Raw genomic sequence first — 19,902 nt, forward strand, 5'->3', positions numbered from 1 at the left:
TATGATTTTGAGGTCATCTAACCAATGAAATATTTTACATGGTTATTCATTCGATAAAACATATTTGTAAGATCGAAGCAATGAATGGATCATCGACATAAGAGATATATTTATACAACATGGATTAAGATCAGATATATACATGTAGCATGACAGAAAGGAAGATATAGAAATATATGAAGCAAGACATGTGAAAGCACTAAGTGTTATGACTGTTACAGAGACACAGAGGTCACCAAGAAGGATTTTAGAGAACAGTCAAAGAACAGAGTAAACAAAAGGGTTTACCGAGTTACTATATGGGTTACCGAGGTATGCTATAAGCAAGGTAATCTTATTCTGAGCACATAGAATTTGCTATAACATTCTAGATGTAAAGTTGTAGATATTTGTAATGATTTTATTGTAATATTTTGAAGTTGTAAGAGAAACCTTTAACAGGGTAAAAGACTCTAATCAAGTCTATAAATTGTAAAGCCTCTAACCAGGTGCAACATTTAGATTAAGTGTTGTAAAATCCTTTAGCAAGGTAGATCTAACAGATCTTGATACTCCTAACAGGGTAAGCTATCAAAAATGGCTAAACATGTAGCTCTAATTGAGCAACCTTTATTATTGTAGTAGTGAAGTTGTGGGTGCCATCCCCACCGCAACTTTTCTCTCTAACCAAGAGTTTCTGCGTAACCAAAATATATGTGTTATGGAGTGAATTATGTATGATTGTTATCTATTTGTTTTAGCTTTATATTATGTTACTACACTATTCGGTTTATGCATAACAGTAAAGTTATTGTTGAAGAAAAGTTTTGGAGTACAGATTCACCCCTTCCCTCTCAGTACATTAGCTTTCCATATTGGGCCTAACAATTGGTATCAGAGCTTGAATCTTGGAAAAGGGTTTAATTGCCTAAAGAGAAAGATCTTATCAATGGAAGGCTATAAACAATCTCAGAGGATTGTGTATCTACAAGAAGAGTTGGATCATGCTAATCAAGTGATTGTAGACATGCAAAGGCAAATGAAAAAATCTCTGAAAGTGAGAAGAAGATTATCTGATGATTTGCAAGACTCTCAAGAGTTAGTGGAACAAATTGAGACATCATCTAAGAACAGTATATCTGAAGAGACTGAAGAAATGATTGGAGTATTGAAAGAAGAGAACAAAGCACTGGCTGATCAACTAAAAGCAATGAAAAGAGAACATGAACCTTTCAGCACACAGATGACTGAAAATCTTGATGCATTGAGGACAACCGAGGATAAAGTAAGAGATCTAGAAAGAGAGAAACAACAACTTAAAATCTTAGTATCTGATAAGAATGATGAAATCACAAAGTTGACTGGAATTCAACAAAACCTGTCAGATCAACTAGGTTATGCACATCATGAAGTAAATCTGAAAGATGATGAGAATCAAGCATTGAAACTTGAAGTATCAAGGTTGACCGATGAACTTGAAATAGAGAAGAAATCCAAAGAAACACTGAAGAAGAGTTATGAAGCATCAAAGATGTTGGATGAGCAACTGAATACAAGACAACCCAAAAAAGATGTAGGACTCGGTTACAAAGGAAAAGACTCTACCGAGAAGGGAATTTATACTACCGAGAGAGGAGAATCATCAAAGCAAGCTAGAAACAATAAGAACATCAAAGGAAAGAAGCCTATTTGCAACTACTATGGAAATCAAGGTCACACTGCCAACATGTGCCAAATCAGAAAAGGTAAGCAACCGAATGTCACTAAGTCCAATGGTTATTGTTACAACTACAATAAATATGGTCACACATCTAATCAATGTAGGACAAAGACTGTTAACAATTATCAGAAGGCAAAATTCAAAGGGTTTTGTAAAAACTGCAATAGATATGGACATAGTACCGAAAAGTGTTGGTTTAAGCAAAAGAACTATATGTGGTCTGCACACCAAGCAAATGCTAGAGGTTACCGAACCACACAGATCCTTACCAACAATATTCTGCAGTAGCATGGGATTACAATACAAGGATATGGTGTGAATGTTGTGGAAGATATGGACATATAAGTGCCAACTGCTTTATAAGGTTTGGGATGAACAACTGAAGATCATGGAGAAATCTTGGTATGGCATGTTTTCATTGTCACAATGTTGGACACTTGGCTGGAGATTGCAAAGATCAACCAAGAAAAGACACTGAAGAAATAAAAGAAAAATTAAAGATGATTTGGAAAAAGAAGGAAATTGTGTCAAATGAAGAAAGCACCTTACCTACCGAGTTAGGTGCTCCTATTCCAAATTAATCGGTAAAGGTATGAAGGGACTGCATTCTCTCAAGGTTAAATCTTAACAGTTCCTATTTTATTATGTACTTAATTCAAATTCTACATAGTTAAGATGTAGTAGTAAGTTTCAAATTCTATCAAAGTCTTTTGAAGCACTATACAGGAAACCTGTCAAGTCGGTGAATACAGGAAACTTGTCAAGTCGGTAAATGAAGGAAGTTTGGCTACTCGGTTAAAGCGCAAAAAAAAAAGAAGGTTTAGTGGAATTGAGTGCATTTAATGTTTTTTACCTAACCCGCACGGAGCCCGATAAGGTATATTGTGTACTTAAAGCATTTACGTGGTCATTTTTTCTTACCAAGTTTTTGAGAAAGCAGAGCAAAGCAAATCTAAGGTGATATAACCTCCTACAAAGAAAATTCAAGGTATTTACATCAATCTCAATGCATTGTTAAGCTGGTTTACCGATCTTATCTAGTTGCTATTATCTGCTAAGTGTGAAGCATTAGTCATTTGAAAATCCTCAAACCCTAAGATCTTTTGTTAGTTTTTATCTGAAATCTACAATGGCACCTAAGATCCAAGATCCCATCATTGTCAAGAATGTTGAAAATCCCTCATTAAAATACTCTTTAACTCCCAAAGTTGCATCTGAACCGGATGACAAAACCGCATTTTCACTCATCCCGAATAGAGTGTTATTAGTCAAGGATGTGAGATTCTTCACCAAATGGTGTGTTGAAGAACTCAGTCATGTTGAAATCAAAGACACCTATGATGAACTGTGCACCGATGGTAAATTGAATAGCAAGTATGAGCACATTAAGATCAAGGGATTAACTAAAGCCCTAACCTATCCCCGTGTGTTCAAACCCTAGTGGGTCAAGTTTGTTCTGAGCAGAGTTCATGATGATTTCATGTGTTTAGAAGAGCAACCATTTAAGATTACCAAGGAAATCATTCATCTGATTACCGGTTACCTTATTTATGATCATGCTCGAGCTCAAAAGATGATATCACAGAAGGAATTGATCAGTTTAACCGGAGTGGAATCAGATTGCAGAGGATTGAAACTGAATAATGTCACTGATGCAGAATTAAAATTTGCCATTAGAGTAATAGGTTACTGTTGATAGTTTTGATACTTACTGTAAGTACAGATCCAATAGCCAATAAGATGAGAGGGGGGGGGTGAATCATACAAACTTAATCTTCCATAAAAACATCAGATTCAACCTTGGTAACATATACTTCAGTAATATAACCAAAACTCTTAAACATGCAAACTCAAAAGCATATAAACATCATAAACCTCATAACACTAGATTTAACGTGGAAACCCAAATAGGGAAAAACAATTGTGGGATTTCGGACCCACTAAGAAATATACTCTTCTAGAGTATGCTCGGTTAAAACCAAATCCTGTTAAAGATTACAAACACATTGCTAGATGTGACCCAATTAAGGGATTTCCCTCAGATCTATTAGGATCTTCACCTTGTTAGAAGTGACCTTGTTAAAGGATTTCAAACACTCAAATCAGAATGTCACCTTGCTAGAGGGTTTTACAAATAAGACTGTTAAGTCCACTCGGTTAAGAGATTTTCTGTCACTTTCACAAAATAATAGTAATAAAAATCTATTTACAACTTCACATCTAAAATGATAAAGCATATTCCTATTTGTTCAATACAATCTAGACATAGAACTAATCTTGTCCATCTACTAGGCTTCTATACTCTGTTATTCAAACAAGTCTTCAAGCTTCGGTGCTCGGTAATCACTATGTAGCATCCCTGTGCATACACTTGCCTACATACATTGTTTATCAACAGTTCCCTATTTATAAATAATTATCTAACCACTTAATCTCCTTGATCACATTTCCCATGATCAATCATAGCCATCAGATCTTCAATCTTGTCTAGGTTCAATGCATCTTTCGATCTGAAAAATGTTTTACCCCGACTTGGAACTTGCATATATTTCTTGGAACCTGTGCTAGGGTATTGTGGTTCAATCTGAGCTATAGATCTTCATGCCGACTTTCCTTTGCCATAGATTCATTAACAAACTTCATGCACGGCTCACCAATCATTTAATCAGTTCCAGCTCATCAGCTTCCTTCATTAAATAACGCATGTAAACATTTAATGCATTTTGTTATAGCTTGGTTACAACTTGGTAACAACTTGGTTATAACTCGGTGAATACTAAACTTCACTCGGTAGACATTCCGCCTTCATTAACTGATAGCAATAACCTTAGGGTTTACCGACTAGGTTCTTTGCTTGGTAACATAGTATAGTATTAACCTTTACAATTTACAACATATGTATGATGTTAAAACAATCTAAAACATCATGATCTCATCATTATCTAACTCGGTAATAGTTGCCCATTGAATACCTTATTCATCCCCTTATTCATCATATTCTTTCTGTGTCTTTTATCGACATCTTTATACTCTTCAAATCATACTTCTCAAGATATGGCAACATCATACTGAATTAGAAAATCAATTTCTTGACATCAATGACAAAATAATAATATCAAGACAGTAAACATCCTTAATCAGTTATATCCATAATCATCAACAACCTTCTCAATATCCTTATTGAAATGCCAACAATCTTTCATTGTCTGTTATAATGCCAAATGCTAACAACTGTTTCTTCCAATCAGCTAGGGAAAACATTGTACCCTGTGCAGTAGTAGACCTAGCATACAAAATTGTGAAAAAGGGAAAGAAAATTGATCTATGTGAGGTGTTGCTGAAGAACTTGTTTGAGAATCTGAACACCGTTAGGAAGACGAAGAAGAACAACTCGGCTAATACACTAAAGTTTGGATCATTACTTGTATGCATGTTTTTCTATTTTGAAAAATTCTTTCCATCAGTCGGTAAAGTTGTTTGGGAACTACACCGATCAATCACCCATTAGATTAATGAATTCATTAAGAAGCTAGGTGATAATTTTAATGATATTATGGATGATTACTTTAGTAAATTTCAAGAGAAGATGCATAACAGGTACCGGATTCCACCCCATCTAGTGGAGAAATACAAAGATGCCATATGTTTTGAAGTAGACACTGATTACTGTTATGTGAATGTTGTGGAACCAAGAACTCAATCTTTGTCACCTATGGGATATGAGATTGATTTTGACATCACACAACAACAAATTGATGCATTTCTCACATTGCCAAGACATGCTACGGAGCTGAGGTATGGAACCTATGAAGAAGTGAAGGAAAAAGTAAAAATGAGCATTGTAGTACCCAAAGCTACAAGAAAGGAAACAAAGATGATAAAGGCATTATCGGAGAAATTCAGAGAAGACTCTCCCTCCACACCTGTCAAAGGCACTATTTCCATTATCGAAGAGGAATCTGAAGCCTAAGAGGCAGCTATAACTCTGAGCACCGAATTGCCTAAGGGAAAAGTGTTGAAAAGAAAGAAACAGGACACATCAAAGGCCCCACCGACTCCTCCAGCAAAGCGACCTAACACTAGAGAATATGTAGCTTCACCAAGTAAGAAAACAAAAAAGTGTTACCGTTCCCAAGGTAACAAAGACCTACAAGAAATCTATTTGGAGACTCATTTTGGCAAAAGAGTCTAGTGACACCGAATCTGAGGATGCAAGCAAATTTTAGATTGTCAAGAGAAAGAAGGTAAATGTACATAGTGTTGAAAATTTATGTGCTAATTTGAAAGAATATGGTGGATTTGGATCATTCAGATATGTTAAGTATGAAACCAGAAATAATGATGAAAAGAGACAAATTGACGAAGCTGTCATCTGCACACTTCTAAAATTCCAGTTGGCTCCATTGGAACTATCTAAGTCACTTCCAAATGAACTTTATTTGCATATTGATAATAGGTGGAAGTATGCAATGGACTCAGAGAAACAAATCAGAGAAAGAAGTCTGGTACATCTCTTTCCTGACATGTCAGTAGCTGAAATAAAAGAACATCAGACAACCTACAACTCAAAGTTTCTCGTCAAACAAAGAGTCTTAAAACTGATGAATGGGTTGTTTATTGAAGTAGAAAATGAGACAAAAGCAAAGTGGCAGGAAATATTTAAAATCAAGGATGCCAGTGAGCAAGCTACAGTTGAAATTGTTGATGACACCGAGCAAGATCCTGATGTTACCCGAGCAAGACCTTGCTAACACCATTCAAATAGATGAAGATATCATGGATATAGAGGCACCGGAACAGGAAATGATAGAAGGCAATGCATATGCAAAACTTGTATCTAGTGAATCAGTCTTGGAACAAGTTCAGCCTTATCCACTGGTCAATCAACCTGTCTCAACTGAAACCCCTTAGGATACGGATCAAGGCACCAAAGGACACAAGTCTACAATAGGAGAAGGTACTACTCAAGAACAGATGTCTCAAGCACCTTCTAGCACTGAAAATGTTGCGAATGAGACACCGAGTACTGAGACACCAAAGGACTCTACAAAGGCTAAAGAAACTGACCAAAGTGTTGCCTCTACCGAGCAACCTACCGAGGGTCATCAGGCCTCACAAACCATTGTCTTAGTTCAATCAGTGAAAGGTAAAGAAAAGAAGATGAAAAAGCATAGTTTTAAAGTAGATTTGTCAAAACCAATAGTGTTTCCCAATGTAGACATATCAAAATTAAAGGGGCAAGCACTCATTGATTTTGGTGAACTATGCAAAGCAAAGGCCGACTAAGAGAAACAAATGGCTATTCAAAAGAAAAATAAGGTACTTCAAAAGGTGAAAGCACTCTTAATAGATATGCTACCTGAAGCCACAACGTCATCAGATGTAGCAATCCACATTCAACTAGATGAACTCCTAACAAAGATAGAGACATCTAGAGTAGATGCATCAGAATATTTGAGAAAGCTAAAAGACAAGGAGCTCACTGCAAAAATGATAGAAGAGGTACATAAAACTATAGCTATTGGCAAAGTTAAACTTGTCAAATTTATTGCTGAGTTTGACTCCTCAACTCAAGCACATTCATTACTTATTTCAGAAACTCTGTAAATTTTCTTTATTCATTAAAGACATCAAGAATAAAATAGAAGCAATTGAGAAAGAGATCACCGATCTCTCAAATAAGTTGACCACAGAGCCAAATTCAGTTCATAATTTCTATACAAAGCTACAACAGCTCATGGCTCAACAATTGGACCTAAGAAATGAAGAACACAAGATCAGGATGGACATAATGACACTTTAGACATTATTCCTTCCTCAGCTTTCATCTGTCCAAGAACAGATCAACTGAGCCACATCCCTATCTACTACACAAGAAGGAAGCACTCTAGATGGCTTAACATCATTATTGGCTAATATTCAAGCACATAATTCTTTAATGGAAAATGTAAAGGATGCCCTCTCTGTAGCTCTCACCGAAGCACGGACAAAGTAAAAATCCATTTTTGACTAGTTGCCACCACCGAATGGTAACTAAATTTTGATGTTTGTCAAAAAGGGGGAGTGATATAGTATTCAAAGTATAGTATCAAACAAAAGGAGTATAGTATACAGGGGGAGTATATTGAGCAAAGTGAGCAGTGTATCCAAGAGAAGTGAATAGAACAGTAAGCAAAGAACAAGTGCAACAAACAGAACATTGATCACTGAGCATGCAAAATCAGAGTTTTGTACAGTATATTGATAAGGGGAGTATTCTATATCTGGATATATTATTTCATTAACTATTGTATATACTGTCAGTATAGTCAAATTTTGCAAGTATATAGATTATTGAGTTATAACTTTGAAAGTGTTTTTTATCAAACATCTCAACTAATGTCAAAAGGGGATATTGTTACTACTTATCAAGATGCCATTAGTTTTATGTTCAAATTTATTCTATATACTCTAGTCAGTCACTACTACCGAAATATTCAGTCGATATGAACAGTCCAGTCGGTTATAGAAGAAAGTAGTCACAGAGCATAGTATACACCGAGTTGTCTATCGACCAGCAAAGATGACACACCGAGTTGATATACATCGAGTGAAACATGTTACTAGATTCACTGAACCTAGACATACATATGAAAATGTGTTACAAGATCAAGGAACATAGAACCGTTATCACATTGGAAATTGCACTTAAAGATTGTGTATGATTTTGAGGTCATCTAACCAATGAAATATTTTGCATGGTTATTCATTCGATAAAACATATTTGTAAGATCGAAGCAATGAATGGATCATCAACATAAGAGATATATTTATACAAAATGGATTAAGATCAGATATATATATGTAGCATGACAGAAAGGAAGATATAGAAATATATGAAGCAAAACATGTGAAAGCACTAAGTGTTATGACTGTTACAGAGACACGGAGGTCACCAAGAAGGATTTCAGAGAACAGTCAAAGAACAGAGTAAATAGAAGGGTTTACCGAGTTACTATATGGGTTACCGAGGTATGCTATAAGCAAGGTAATCTTATTCTGAGCACATAGAATCTGCTATAACATTCCAGATGTAAAGTTGCAGATATTTGTAATGATTTTATTGTAATATTTTGAAGTTGTAAGAGAAACCTTTAACAGGGTAAAAGACTCTAATCAAGTCTATAAATTGTAAAGCCTCTAACCAGGTGCAACATTTAGATTAAGTGTCGTAAAATCCTTTAGCAAGGTAGATCTAACATATCTTGATACTCCTAACAAGGTAAGCTATCAAAAATAGCTTAACATGTAGCTCTAACTGAGCAACCTTTATTATTGCAGTGGTGAAGTTGTGGGTGCCATCCCCACCGCAATTTTTCTCTCTAACCAAGAGTTTCTGTGTAACAAAAATATATGTGTTTGTTAGCATTTGGCATTATAACAGACATTGGAAGATTATTGGCATTTCAATAAGAATATTGAGAAGGTTGTAGATGATTATGGATATAACTGATTAAGGATGTTTATTGTCTTGATATTATTATTTTGTCATTGATGTCAAGAAATTGATTTTCTAATTCAGTATGATGTTGCCATATCTTGAGAAGTATGATTTGAAGAGTATAAAGATGTCGGTAAAAGACACAAAAAGAATATGATGAATAAGGGGATGAATAAGGTATTCAATGGGCAACTATTACTGAGTCAGACAATGATGAGATCATGATGTTTAGATTGTTTTAACATCATACATATGTTGTAAATTATAAGGTTAATACTATACTATGTTACCAAGCAAATAACCTAGTCGGTAAACCCTAAGGAACCTAGTCGGTAAACCCTAAGGATATCGCTATCGGTTAATGAAGGCAGAATGTCTACCAAGTGAAGTTTAGTATTTACCGAGTTGTTACCGAGTTGTAACCGAGCTATAACAGAATGCATTAAATGTTTACATGTGTTATTTAATGGAGGAAGCTGATGAGCTGGAACTGATTAAATGATTGGTATGCCGTGCATGAAGCTTGTTAATGAATCTATGGCAAAGGAAAGTCAACATGAAGATCTACAGTGTAGATTGAACCACAATACCCTAGCACAAGTTCTAAGAAATATATGCAAGTTCCAAGGTGGGGTAAAATGTTTTTCAGATCGAAAGATGCATTGAACCTGGTCAAGATTGAAGATCTGATGGCTATGATTGATCATGAGAAATGTGATCAAGGAGATTAAGTGATTACCGAGCATAGAAGCTTGAAGACCTATTTGAATTACAGAGTATAGAAGCCCAACAGATGGACAAGATTAGTTCTATGTCTAGATTGTATTGAGCAAATAAAAATCTGCTTTAGCATTTTAGATGTGAAGTTGCAGATAGATTTTTATTACTGTTATTTTGTGAAAGTGAAATAAAATCTCTCAACTGAGTGGACTTAACAGTCTTATTTGTAAAACCATCTAGCAAGGTGACATTTTGATTGAGTGTTTGAAATCCTTTAACAAGGTCACTTCTAACAAGGTGAAGATCCTAACAGATCTGAGGGAAATCCCTTAACCGGGTCACATCTAGCAATGTATTAGTAATCTTTAACAGGATTTGGTTTTGACTAAGCATACTCTAGAAGAGTATATTTCTTAGTGGGTCCAAAATCCCATAGTCATTTTTCCCTATTTGGGTTTCCATGTTAAATCTGGTGTTATGAGGTTTATGATCTTTTTATGTTTTTGAGTTTGCATGTTTAACAGTTTTGGTTATATTAGTGAAGTATATGTTACCGAGGTTGAATCTGATGTTTTTATGGAGGATTAAGTTTGTATGATTCACCCCCCCGCCCCTCTCATCTTGTTGGCTATTGGATCTGTACTTATATTAAGTATCAGAACTATCAATTGGTATCAAAGCCTTGGACTCTGGAAGAAAAGTTTAAAGGCACTTGAGTTAAAGATCCAAAGATGTATAAGAGGGATGCACCAAAGCTGAACAAGTCAAGTTTCTCTACATGGCAGAAAAGGATGAAGCTGCATCTATCAGGAGTTGGAGAATATGTTGTATACTATCTGGAGAATGATTTTGTTACACCGAGCACCTATCCATTGACAATGGAAGAGATAAAGGCAAAGCAAGAACATATTCAAGCAATGATTGAAATAACATTTGCATTGACTGACTTAGAGTTTAATGACCTAGAAGGCTGCAATGATGCAAAGGTAATGTGGGATAAGCTCATATCAGTGTATGGAGGAGATGAACATGTTCAAAGAGAAAAAGTAGATAGTCTAAGAGGAAAACTTGAATCTATGAGGATGAATGAAGGTGAGATAATAACTCAGTATAGTACAAGACTAAAGGAGATTGTCAATCAAATCAAAGGAGCAGGTGGAACTATTGAAGAAAAGGATGTAACAAGTAAGTTGTTAAGAACCCTTCTACCAGCTTATGCAATCCGAGTCTCTGCAATCAATGAATTGAGGTCTATACCTAATATGCCAGTTTCTTTAGATGCTACTATTGGTAAGCTACATGCATTTGAGTTAAGTAACTTTGATAATAGTGGATCTTCGGTAAATAAAGTTGAATCTGTATTTAGTTCTTTTCATCTTGATGAATCTAATTATTACAATGAAAGAAAGTATAAGTACTCTGAAGGAGATCATAGTGGAGCAAGTGAAAGATTTAGTAAGAACATGGAAGAAGTACACAAACTGTATGAGGAAATCAGAAAGCAAGAAGAGTTTGAAACACTATTAGCCAGAACGTTACCGAGAGGCAAAGGTAAGTATAAAGGAAAACCACCTTTGAAATGTTTCAATTGTGATAAAATAGGACATATAGCTTCTAACTATCCTAACAAAGATTCTACTGAAAAGAGAGATTACTGAGATGACAGACATAAAGATAATCATTACAAAGGACACCGAGACTTCAAAAGAAGAGATAGAAAGACATGCTTAATAGCTGATGAGGAATCCAATGATGATAAATTAGATGAAATTGATATAGAGGAAGTAGTTTATGTGGCTATCAAAGATGGATCAGATGAAGAAAGGTATGAAGAAAAAGCCCTAATATCTCACATAAACACTAATGATTCTTGGATCATAGATAGTGGATGCTCACATCATATGACATGAGATAAACACAAGTTTGTTATATTAGAAGATTATGATGGAGGCTATGTAAGATTTGGTAATGATGCACCATGTCCGGTAAGAGGTAAAGGATCTATAACACTTCTTGACAATGCAAGATGCAATGATGTTTATTGGGTTGAAGGTTTGAAATACAATTTATTGAGTGTAGCACACCTAAACAACACAGGTTACCGAATAGAATTTCAAAAAGGAATGGTCAAAGTTCATGACAAGAATGGAAAGTTAGCTGCTACCGGGACACAAACAAAAGGTAATACATTTCATCTTGACTCAACTTGAAATAAATGTCTTTATGCAAAGATAGATGATACCTGGCTATGGCATAAAAGGTTTTGTCATGTAAATTTTGATAATTTGATCAAAATAAGCAAAAAAGCACCAAGTAAGAGGTCTATCGAGTCTTGAAAAACTTGAGAATGCTATGTGCCGAGGATGCCAGATGGGTAAGATGACAAGATCAAGCTTTACAAGTAAGTCTTACACTTCTAAGGGAATTTTAGATCTTGTGCACACTGATCTTTGTGGTCCTATGAAAGTTCAAAGTTATTATGGTGATAAATATTTCATATTTTTTGTGGATGACTATTCAAGGATGATGTCGATAATGTTTTTAAAAGAAAAATCAGAAGCTTTTCAAATGTTTAAATGGAACAAGACAAGAGTTGAAAATGAAACAGGAAGACAACTGAAATGTCTTAGATCAGATAAAGGAGGAGAGTTCACATCTGATGAATTCAACTTATTCTGCAATGATCATGGTATTAAAAGACAAGTCTCTGCACCGAGAACTCCATAGCAGAATGGAATAGCTGAGAGAAGAAACAGATCTATTAAGGATTGTGCTAGAACATTGATTATAGAAAAGAAAGTGCCACAAACATTTTGGAGAGAAGCAATAAGCACAGCAGTTTACACCCTGAACTAAGTACAATTGAAGAAAGGTACTTAGAAACAGATCTATTGTGGATTGTGCTAGAACACTGATGATTGAAAAGAAAGTGCCACAAACATTTTGGAGAGAAGCAATAAGCACAATAGTTTACACCCTGAACTAAGTACAATTGAAGAAAGGTACTTTGAAGACACCATATGAAATTTGGTATGATAAGAAACCTAATGTAAGTTATTTTAAAATCTTTGGAAGTAGATGCTATGTTCACAAAGATGATAGAAATGGCAAGTTTGATCAGAAAAGTGAAGAAGGAACATTTCTAGGTTATTCTTCTAGAAGCAAAGCACTTAAATGTCTGATCAAATCATCTAACAAAATAGTAGAAAGTGCAAATGTGAAAATTGATGAATTTGCAGAAAGAAATGATGAAGGAAACTCCAAGGAACCAGAAGACTATGATGAATTTGTCTATGTTCAACCAACAAGTCTTACCGAGAAAAATGTTGAAGAAAATGAAGAGAATATCCAGTTACCGAGTGATGAAGAAGATCATATAGAGCCTATCGAGCTTGTATTAGCCAAGTATGTCAGAAGACATCATGCACCAAGTCAGATTATAGGAGATAAGGATGATCCAGTGATGACAAGGAACAAACTGAGATAGAACACATGTTTGATATCTGAATTTGAACCGAGAATAGTGAAAGAGGGATTTAATAGTGAAGATTGGATAAATGCTATGACAGAAGAGATTGATCAAATCAAGAAGAATGACACATGGACACTAATCCCAAGACCAAAGGACAAAAATGTAATCGATACAAAGTGGATTTTCAGAAACAAGCTAAATGAAAAAGGAGAGGTCATTCAAAACAAAGCAAGACTAGTTTGCAAAGGTTATGCTCAAGAAGAAGGAATTGATTATGGTGAAACTTTTGCACTTGTTGCTAGACTTGAAGGAGTAAGAACATTGTTGGCATATGCTTCTTTCAAGAATTTCAAGGTATATCAAATGGATGTCAAATCTGCATTTCTGAATGGAATATTAGAAGAAGTTTTTATTGAACAACCTGGAGGATTTGTTGAAGACAAGAATAAAGATCAGGTATGTAAATTGAACAAAGCTTTATATGGTTTGAAACAAGCACCTAGAGCATGGTATGAAAGATTGCACTCTTATTTGATTAAGATTGGTTTTATAAGGACAAGTGAGAACAACAATATGTACATGAAGAATGATGAAAATGGAATACTGATCTCAGCCATATTTGTTGATGATATTATATTTTGTGGAAATGACTCTTTATGCAAGAACTTTGGAAATGAAATGAGCAAAGAATTTGAGATGTCATTAATCGGTGAGATAAAGTATTTTATAGGTTTACAGATACTGCAAATGAAAAATGAGATTTTCATTACTCAATCCAAGTACATAAAGGTAATCTTGAAGAAATTTGGAATGGAGGATTCAAAACCAGTAAGTACTCCTATGACTACCAACTGTAAATTATCAAAGAATGATGAATCTGTATCTATTGATGAGACACCTTACCAATCCATGATTGGAAAGCTACAATATGTTGTTCACAGCAGACCAGCATGCAATAGGTATAGTTGCAAGATTCTCTACAGATCCTAAGGAAACACACATGATAGCAATCAAAAGAATTTTTAGATACTTGAAAGGCACTGAGGATTATGGCTAAGTATATCAGAAAGGAAATGATTTTGATTTAAAAGTTTATATTGATGTTGATTGGGCAGGCAACATTGATGACAGAAAAAGCACACATGGAGGAGCTTTATTTTTAGGAGAAAGATTAGTGAGTTGGCTTAGCAAGAAACAAGGATGTGTTTCACAGTCAATAGCAAAAGCTAAATACGTTGCTGCAACATTGAATTGTACCAACATTGCATGGATCAAAAAACTATTGGAAGATATAAATGAGAAAGTTACCAAGCCAGTAACTATATTCTGTGACAATACTAGTGCCATTAACATTTCAAAAAATCCTATTATGCACTCTAAGACAAAGCACATCTCTATCAAATATCATTATCTTAGAGAAGAAGCTCAAGAGAAGAAAGTGGTGTTGGAGTATGTTAGCACAAAGGAAAAAATAGCAGATATCTACACCAAACCACTACCAAGGGACACTTTTGAATATCTCAGAAGTAAGTTAGGGGTCCTACCCCTATCTTCTACTCACTGACTGAGCTCGGTGAAAGCATCAATCCGATGAATCTATCGAATATCTTTTAGGATTTGATGCTGACTTACACACTTTAGGATGTTTTCTAAAGGTGTGCAGGAAATAATGTAGGATACAATACAGGAAATAGGAATTGAAGACAAAATGCTTTGACTGAGACTTAGTTGATACACAACAGCAGGAATTCACTTCATATAGGAAGAAATTATGTTTTAGTTCTTTACTTTTTGGCATTGTTGTCAAAGGGGGAGAAAACTAAGAAAGGGGAGGAGACTGAAGATTGGAAAGAAAACTGAAGAGAACAGGAGAAGTCTAATGTATGGGGGAGAAAATCTGCTGACAGCAAGAGAGCATTTTAGCATTTCAGAATCATAGCAATCTGAATCTTTTTAAGGTCAAATCAATTGGTTTTGCCATCAATGCCAAAGGGGGAGATTGTTAGCATTTGGCATTATAACAGACAATGGAAGATTGTTGGCATTTTAATAAGAATATTGAGAAGGTTGTAGATGATTATGGATATAACTGATTAAGGATGTTTACTATCTTGATATTATTATTTTGTCATTTATGTCAAGAAATTGATTTTCTAATTCAATATGATGTTGCCATATCTTGAGAAGCCTGATTTGAAGAGTATAAAGATGCCGGTAAAAGACACAGAAAGAATATGATGAATAAGGGGATGAATAAGGTATTCAATGGGCAACTATTACTGAGTCAGACAATGATGAGATCATGATGTTTAGATTGTTTTAACATCATACATATGTTGTAAATTGTAAGGTTAATACTATACTATGTTACCAAGCAAAGAACCTAGTCGGTAAACCCTAAGGAACCTAGTTGGTAAACCCCAAGGATATCACTAACGGTTAATGAAGGCAGAATGTCTATCGAGTGAAGTTTAGTATTTACCAAGTTGTTACCGAGTTGTAACCGAGCTATAACAGAATGCATTAAATGTTTACATGCGCTATTTAATGAAGGAAGTCGATGAGCTGGAACTGATTAAATGATTAGTATGCCATGCATGAAGTTTGTTAATGAATCTATGGCAAAGGAAAGTCGACATGAAGATCTACAACACAGATTGAACCGCAATACCCTAGCACAAGTTGCAAGAAATATATGCAAGTTCCAAGGCGGGGTAAAACATTTTTCAGATCGAAAGATGCATTGAACCTAGTCAAGATTGAAGATCTGATGGCTATGATTGATCATGAGAAATGTGATCAAGGAGATTAAGCGGTTAGCTAATTGTTTATAAATAGGGAGCTGTTGATAAACAATGCATGCGGGCAAATGTATGCACAGGGATGCTACATAGTGATTACCGAGCACAGAAGCTTGAAGACCTATTTGAATAACAAAGTATAGAAGCCCAGCAAATGGACAAGATTAGTTCTATGTCTAGATTGTATTGAGAAAATAAGAATCTGCTTTAGCATTTTAGATGTGAAGTTGCAGATAGATTTTTATTACTGTTATTTTGTGAAAGTGATAGAAAATCTCTTAATCGATTGGACTTAACAGTCTTATTTGTAAAAACCTCTAGCAAGGTGACATTCTGATTGAGTGTTTGAAATCCTTTAACAAGGTCACTTCTAACAAGGTGAAGATCCTAACAGATCTGAGGGAAATCCCTTAACCGGGTCACATCTAGCAATGTGTTTGTAATCTTTAACAAGATTTGGTTTTAACCGAGCATACTCTAGAAGAGTATATTTCTTAGTGGGTCCGAAATCCCATAGTGGTTTTTCCCTATTTGGGTTTCCACGTTAAATCTGGTGTTATGAGGTTTATGATGTTTATATGCTTTTGAGTTTGCATGTTTAACAATTTTGGTTATATTAGTGAAGTATATGTTACAGAGGTTGAATCTGATGTTTTTATGGAGGATTAAGTTTGTATGATTCACCCCCCCCTCTCATCTTGTTGGCTATTGGATCTGTACTTATATTAAGTATCAGAACTATCAGTGTTATGGAGTGAATCATGTATGATTGTTATCTATTTGTTTTAGCTTTATATTATGTTACTACACTATTTGGTTTATGCATAACAGTAAAGTTATTGTTGAAGAAAAGTTTTGGAGTACTGATTCACCCCTCCCCTCTTAGTACATTAGCTTTCCATATTGGGCCTAACAAAAAATTATGACATGAAATTCACCGGGGCAACTCTTACACATGTGCAAAGTGAGGCTTTGACTAGCTATTGAAATAGGGACTTATGCAAACAATACAAACTGCAAATGGATTGATAGGGACTTGAAATTTGGGATGTGGACTCACCTATATGCATACAATTCAATACAATTTTAATTTCAACATGATGATCAACTGGGCAAAATATGCAAAGCCTCAAAGTAGGCCACTTAATAAAATCTGAATATGTGCATAAAACAACTTTCAGTCCACCCCTTGAAATGGGTACTTGACAAACTGATCCAAATTGAATCCTGGAAGTTTTAGAACACTGCATAGGCTAAATGAAAGGCGTAGGACACATTTTCCAAGGCCTACCTCTTGATAATCAACTAGCTCCATTTTACCCTTCTTCAAAATAAGCCTATCATGTTGACTCATTAGGTGGTCCTTTGAAAGTGCAGGTGCAAAATTTTGAATTGGACCTCTCAAATTCCTCAAATGTTTATGAGTCCCAACATGTGGTATCCTAGAGATGATAATTTCACTTTGAGTTCTTTTAGTGATGCTGATTGGGGAGGTGATGTTGATGATAGGAAAAGTACTACTAGTGGTTCATTTTTCTTGGCTAAGAGATTAGTTTCATGGGTGAGTAAGAAACAAAATGCTATATCTTTATCTACTACAAAAGTTGAATACATTGTTGTTGCTAGAAATTGTACACATGTGATTTGGATGAAGCAGATGTTGAAGGATATCAGAGTTATTTTTGATGATCCTACTGCTATATACTATGATAATTCAAGTGCTATAAATATTTTTAAGAATCCGATGTTGCATTCAAAGACCAAGCATATATCAATCAAGTTTCATTTCTTGAGAGAGAAAGTGAATGAGAAGGAAGTTAGATTGGAGTATGTATCTACAAGGGAACATATTGCAGATATCTTCATGAAGCCTTTGCCTTAAGATACTTTTGAGTATCTTAGAGAGAATCTAGGGGTGATTGACCTCCTGATGAGAACTAAGATGCTTGGAGTTGCATTAGTCTGATGAGCTTCATAGAGATATTTTGTGATTTGAATTGATCAGTGTGGATGCTACTTAGGGGGAGTAGTCAGTGTTGTGATTTGTGTGTTTATCTAAGGGGGAGAGAATCAAGATTTGTTGTGTATGTGTCTTTGGCATTACTATCAAAGGTGGAGAGAAGCATGTGAAAAATTGTTGTATCTTGTTGAGAGTTATTGGTTGTTGATTTATTTATTTGCATTGATTTTTTTTCACATTCAGATGTTGTCATCAATGCCAAAGGGGAATATTGTTGGATATTGTTGAGAAGTTTTTTGGAACAATGTTTTGTCATTGATTCCAACATACTCTTTTGTATTACAAAGTTAAAAAGAGTAGGGTTGATATTGTCTGGTGCTACCCTCCGGAAGGATGGATGAAAATTTACTTTGATGGTGCTGTTAAGGGGAACCCTGGTAGGGAAGGATGTGGGGGTATTATAAGATATTCTAATGGTATTTGTGTGGCTACTATCGCTTCTCCATTGGGGATTCAGTCCAATCACATAGCGAAGGCCATGGGAGTTTTGGAAATCCTCAAAGTTGCTAGACAATTAAAAATTAATAAAGTTTGGATTGAAGGGGACTCATTAAATATTATTAGATGTCTCAAAAGACTGGACAAGCCCACTTGGAATATTAAAATTATCATTCTTAATTCCCTTAAGATTATTGATGACTTTGAGGAATGTATTATAACTTATATTTTTAGAGAAGCCAACAGGTGTGCGGACTTCTTTGCTAACTTTGGAGTTAGCTCTATTGCCTCTTTTTCGTGGAAAAATGAAGGATCATTACCTTTTGAGGTGAAGGGGCACTTATTGTTTGATCGAATTAATGGTATTAATTCTTCCTTATCTAGTAATGATTACACTTAATGAGAGCAGGAATGGAAATTATTATTTTGATATGGGGAAGCGTCTAGGCGGGGTGATCTAGCTCTTTTCGCACACTTTCTGAGTTGTTTTATTCACTGAGTCACTTAACGTTCATTTCCCTTATTTTCACTGTCAAGGTTTTCAATTTGTGATTGTGATTGATATCTTTAGGCTGGTCATCACCATGGGAGGCAATATTAACAGGATTGAACCCTCGAGCTGCCAGAATTGGAAGAAGGAAAAGAAAATCTGAAGGAGGCTGCAGAAGGGAAGAGTGGCTAGTTTCATGGAGAAGCTGCATGGTAAGAAGGATCATGCCTCCAAAGCCTTTGTTAAGGGATGGTCTAAGAAGAAAGTCACCCTATTCGGCCAAACTATCAAATTGGATGAGGAGTTAATTGTAGAGGTGATGGGTATGTCCATGGAAGGTGTGAAGTTCTTTAGGGATCAAAAGTTGTTTGACAGCGACATGAAGAACTTCCCTAAATCTGATGTGGAGAGGAATCATTTGGTAAAATTAAACAAATATTACTTTACCCCTCTTCAAATTAAACTTTTTTGGAGGAAAATGCTTAGGGAAATTATGGAGTATGTTATTGTCGATGGTAGGTTTAAAAAAATCTACAACTATCATTTTGTCCTTTTAAACCATTTTCACCATGGCATTAATATTTATGTCCCTTATTATCTCGACTGTTCTCTAAATGATTATGTGGCAGATTTCATTAAAAATCCTAAAGCTAGCCCTCTTTCCCATCAAGGTCTTATCCTCCTGATTTATGAGTACTGTAAGGTTAGGGCTAAGCAAATTCAAAATGACTCTAGTGATGATAAGGAGTATGAACCAAGTGATGACCCTTGGGAGTCTGACT

Source organism: Cryptomeria japonica, chromosome 9 (assembly GCF_030272615.1).
Source record: "Cryptomeria japonica chromosome 9, Sugi_1.0, whole genome shotgun sequence".
Classification (NCBI taxonomy): Eukaryota; Viridiplantae; Streptophyta; class Pinopsida; order Cupressales; family Cupressaceae; genus Cryptomeria; species Cryptomeria japonica.